A 5752-nucleotide genomic window follows, 5' to 3' on the forward strand; every position below is an offset into this window, starting at 1 on the left:
GCTACTCAGCTCACGTGCACGCACAAGTGTTACCAGTCAACGCCCTAGCCCGAGTACCTGTCATGACTAGGTGTGTGTGCATATGTGTGTAGTGTGTTACAAATTGTGTTTGAATGAGTCTCAGAGAGCTTCATCTCCTCATGAGCCCTATTGTTTCAGCTTGACTGAGCAGTGTCAATTCTCCTCTTGGCCACTTGGGGTCACTGCAGCACCATGCAGAACCCCTTAACAAACCCACCAGAGGTCTGTATCCTATTGTGGATGGATGCATAACGCTGCTGTAAGTGAAATAGAACATTAGGTATTCAGAAAAGATCAACATCCCATCAGGAGTGCAGTCATATCTAACCACACAAACTGGGCTATCAAAAACAAAGGCTTTCCCTTCAATTCTGTTCAGCAGCGTTTAACCCTGAGTGGTTGATTCTTACTGCAGGTGATGTAAGATACGAGTTGTGTCTTTACGTTGTAAAGCAATCAGCCTGAGCAAGACAAATGACTGACTGGGATTATTAGACTGAATAAAAGATCTTAGATGTGAGTGACGTGAAAGATCGAGATCTAGAATACTACCATTTTTCTTTGTGGTGGATGGCTAGGTTAGCATCGCGCAGTGATGTTACCTTCCTTAGACTTGAGGTACTGTAGCCCTGGACCCATGTCTTGTGTCATGGTTTGAATATGTTGTGATGAGTTCTTCTGTTTGGGTGTTGGATGATACTTCCATCAGTTGATTCCCTGGAGTCACACACTCTCTCTACCCTCTACCCTCTCGCTGGCAGCTTTTCCGCTAGAGTCCACATCACCTCTGTCCATCTTCTGTCACTCAATAACCAACAGGCAGGGGTCTGCTACTCACTCACACACACACACATCCAGGGTTACTCCCATATCCCGACCTTGACCTCTAAATGAGTTATTCTGTTCAACGAAAAATGTAATGTCTTCGTGATATCAAATCACATGTGATGAATGAAGCTCTGCAGTAGCTAGAAGCAACTTATTTAGCATATTTAGCAAATATGTCCCACTGGAGACAAGCTACACAAAACAGCAAAATTAACTGTAATTTCTCTGTCTGTGTTAAGTATCTCTAAAGATGTTTCCAGTAGTTATGGTGTCAACAAACAGATTTTTTTCTCATATAATTTGTTTCCAAATCATATTAAATATTCATATCTAAATCTCAATTATATTTAAGATATGAGTGGGCCAATCAAATGTGCTGGCCCATTTTTGGTGTGGAGGCAGCCAATCAGAAGCTCGGAACCAGAATGAGAAGGTGGACTTGGCCAATGGGCTGTGTAGGAGCACAGTGAGAGGTTAAAGGGTGGTGTGTGTGGGACAGACAGACAGTGTTTGATGGGTCAGATAGAGTTTACTGTCCTACTCAGTGTGGTTCCTCAGGGCTCCTCTACCTTATTGATCGCCCTGAGGTGCTCCTGTCTACAGTGAAGAGAGCGAAAGAGGTGTGTGTGAGTGTGTTCATATGTGTGTATGAGTGTGTGTGTGTATTTATGTGTGTGTGAGTCAGAGAAAGGAAGAGAGAAAGAGTGTGTGAGAGAGTGGGACTCTAAGCAATGACTTCTAGGCTACTCTCCAAACACAATAAGAGTCCGCAACAGGAAAGGCTCTTTACGCCTGGTTTGCTGTAGCTCCTCCGGAGCATATGGAGGATCTACATAGGGTGTGTGGGTGTGTGTGTGTGTGTGTGTGTCGGTGTGTGTGTTGTTGTGTTCTTGACCACGGTACCTCACCAGATGCTCAGTGTTTAAGCGGTGAACAAGGAGTAATCTGTGGAACCATCTCACAGCGCACTGAGACAAATAAACAGTCTTCTCTCTAAAGTGTGTGTGTGAGTATAAGTGTGTGCATGTATTGTCAGTTCCTTAGCACTGAAGGAAAATTCAAGTAAACCTGGTTATCGATTTCTTTCAAGATGGGGGTGAGAGAGTTGGTGTGATTTTGGCATAAATAAATAAAAGGGAGCCTAGAGGGTTACCCGGGACAGGATTGAGATGTAGATTTAAGCACAGCGTTTTTCAGTTCAGTTTGCACCTGTGCTATAAATCAATAACCCCTTAGCTTAGCTGGTGAACTCCACAGGCTAACTAACTCACACACACACCAGACAGGTCGCACCAGATTCACTTTGAAATTGGACATCCATCCATGTCCAGCGGACATTGGGAGAAATCCACCACTAGGGGTAACGGTGAGCGCTATTAATATCAACTAGGCTTGGGTTTTACTAGGGTGTTGTGGACGGGAGCCGCAAGCTCCGGCTCCGAGGGTCATATATTCAGTCCCAGTACTAACTCTATCCCAAACCTTAACCTTTAACTTAACCATTCAGAATGAATTCCTCAAATGAACTGTTAGTTGTTTTTGTTTTAACACTTTCCCAAACCTCAACTCTCAACTGTTGAATTTGACTTTTGGAGAAACATGGAGAAAGGTCCGAATCTGAAGTTAAATTGGTAAAACTTTGAGATCTTGTTGTACGCAAACACACACACACACACACACACACACACACACACACACACACACACACACACACACACACACACACACACACACACACACACACACACACACACACACACACACACACAGGCAGTGAATACGCTAAATGAGGGTAGCACACCCCTGGTCCCCACCTGTCTACATTAATCCTGCATGTCAAAGCTGAGAATCAGAGCTGCCTGCTTCCTGCTCTCCCAGACTGACTGACACTTGGCAGGGGCCTGGTCTGCATCACTTCTAATTTAGCCTATGTGTGTGCATGTGTGTGTATGTTTGTGAGTAAATGTGTATGTGTGTGTGTGTGTCATGTGAGAGGAAGTGATGGGAGAGAGAAGAGAACCATTTGAACCGCTGCATCCCTAAAGGTAGGCGTTCAAAGCACTTCAAAGCCCATCACTAAATAACCACTGATAGTTCAAAACAGCAGCAAAACACTGAGCCCGGCTCACCCCTAAACGGATGATATTTGTGTATGAACAGACAGGCAGTCAGGCAGACAGATCGACAGAGAGGTAGACATAAGCAGGCAGGCAGAAAGACAGGCAGGCAGGCAGGCAGAAAGACAGGCACGTATGCACGAACACACACGTGCACACACACACACACACACACACACACACACACACACACACACACACACACACACACACACACACACACAGCCAGCCAGCCAGTCAGTCAGTGTGGACAGTGGGTCTGTTCTGGTGATGGGTATTACAGCAGGCGAGCAGCAGCAGGGGACTCCTGACACTAATATATTTTCACATGAAAAAGAGGAGATAGAAACCGTGATGGACAGAGAAAAAGAAAAACAGCAAAGGAGAGTGATACACGGAGAGGGATGAGAGAGAGACTAAGCAAGAAAGAGAGAAAGCGAGAGAACGAACAAGACAGTAAGGCTGAGGCGGGAGCCCAGGGGAGGAAGACGGACAGCAAAAGATAGTGGATGGGAGGTTGGAGGAAGAGACAGACAGGCGGGGAGAGATAGAGGCAGGCTAAACTCCTTGGGGATGCTGGGAGTTTTATTATCATTCACATCCACTCTGATCCCTGTCCCTCGACACCTGCGGCCATTTTGGAGCAATCCTGACCCGTTGGTGCGCTGGGCTCTCCATGGACCACCTGCAATTAAAAAGCCAGGGAGGAAACAGATTAAACAGGAACATCTCAAATCCATAATCCCCCTGCTGCTCCTGCTGCCTAGGCCTTTACGACTCCTGTTGTCCTCCTGAGGGAAGAGTCTGTGAAGGAGAGAGAGACAAAAAGAGAGAATTTAGTCTGCACCAGAAAGTCTAGTTTGCTATTATCGGTGACATTCACCAACCTAATGTAAAACAGACAATCTTGCATTTGTCTCTGTCCCGATACCTATGGTTTTTCACCAGTAATTTTCATTAAGGGCGATGCTGCCATCGCAAAGTGTGTCTGCATGGATTTGTTTTTAAATGTTAGAGCATGTACTGTAGCATAACGAAGCAAGGCATGAATGACAAACAATGTGTAATGACATGTAGCATATTATAGTGTTGTACTGTAGCATACAGCATTGTAGCATTACGTTGTGTTAGCCTTGCTTAGTTGTCGTTTCCACCATTCACTCCCCATGCTAACTGACTGACAGGAGAGATGACACTAGTAGTGTGAAGGTCAGATCAGGGAGAGAGGAAAGTTGGTAATTATTTAGGTATACAAATGTGCTTGTCTGTTTAAGTGTGCTTTGGAAATCTGACAGGGAATTACATGGACGTGTCATAATGCAAAGTAGACAGATCTAAGAATGAGTGAGAGAGAGAGAGAGGCAGAGAGAGAGAGAGAGGCAGAGAGAGAGAGAGAGAGATAGAGAGAGAGAGAGGAGAGAGGCAGAGAGAGAGGAGAGAGGAAGAGAGAGAGAATGCGAGAGAAAGAGAGAGGCAGAGAGAGAGGAGAGAGGCAGAGAGAGAGAGAAGGCGAGAGAGAGAGAGAGGCAGAGAGAGAGAGAGAGAGAGAGAAGGCGAGAGAAAGAGAGAGGCAGAGACAGAGGAGAGAGGCAGAGAGAGAGAGAGAAGGCAAGAGAACGAGAGAGGCAGAGAGAGAGGAGAGAGGCAGAGAGAGAGAGAAGGCGAGAGAGGCAGAGAGAGGAGAGAGGCAGAGAGAGAGGAGAGAGGCAGAGAGAGAGAAGGCGAGAGAGGCAGAGAGAGAGGAGAGAGGCAGAGAGAGAGAGAAGGCGAGAGAGGCAGAGAGAGAGGAGAGGCAGAGAGAGAGAAAAGATGAGAGAGGCAGAGAGAGAGGAGAGAGGCAGAGAGAGAGAGAAGGTGAGAGAAAGAGAGAGGCGGAGAGAGGCAGAGAGAGGAGTGAGGCAGAGAGAGAGAGAGAAGGCAAGAGAAATAGAGAGGCAGAGAGAGAGAGAGAGAGAGAGAGAGAAGGAGAGAGGCAGAGAGAGAGAGCTTCTGCCTGTGAATAACCATTTGGCTTACTCACTGTTGGCCTGCTGCACGTTCTCAGACCGTCAATCTGGATGGAATGTTTTATTCATGTCCTCTATCGCTCATTTCACACTCTCTCTCCCATTCACTCACTCACATACACACTGTCTCCCTCTCCGTTGCTCTCTCATTATCGCACTCTCTAACACACTCCCTTGCAGTGGTACTTTACAGTCAGTAGAGGAAGTGAAAGAATACTCCTCATCTGAGATGAGCTAAACATATTCATTTTGGTTCCTTGCTTTGTGTCTTTAACAGCCCAAGCAGACAACAGAAACACATCTTCCTTGATTTCCTCCTGTTTCAAACTGCTGTCTCTCTCCCTTCTTTCTCATATTCCCTGTCTCTGGGTATAGAGTATTCTAATATTTCTAAAGGAATTACACATCCCCTCTTTATTCCTTTCCCTAAGGCTCTCTCTCTGTCTCTCTCCCTCCCTCCCTCCATCTCTCTCTCTCTCTCTCTCTCTCTCTCTCTCTCCCCCCTCTCTCTCTCTCTCTCTCTCTCTCTCTCTCCATCTCTCCCTCCCTCCATCTCTCTCTCTCTCTCTCTCTCTCTCTCCCTCCATCTCTCTCTCTCTCTCCCTCCCTCCATCTCTCTCTCTCTCTCTCTCTCTCTCTCTCTCTCTCTCTCTCTCTCTCTCTCTCTCTTTCTCTCTCTCTCTTTCTCACTATGTCTGTCCCTCACTCTATCTTTCGCTTTCTCACTCTCTATCTCTATCTTTTTGTCTTTTTTTGTCTTTCTTTCTCAGCGGAATTGAA

Source organism: Oncorhynchus nerka, linkage group LG6 (assembly GCF_034236695.1).
Source record: "Oncorhynchus nerka isolate Pitt River linkage group LG6, Oner_Uvic_2.0, whole genome shotgun sequence".
NCBI classification, from domain to species: domain Eukaryota; kingdom Metazoa; phylum Chordata; class Actinopteri; order Salmoniformes; family Salmonidae; genus Oncorhynchus; species Oncorhynchus nerka.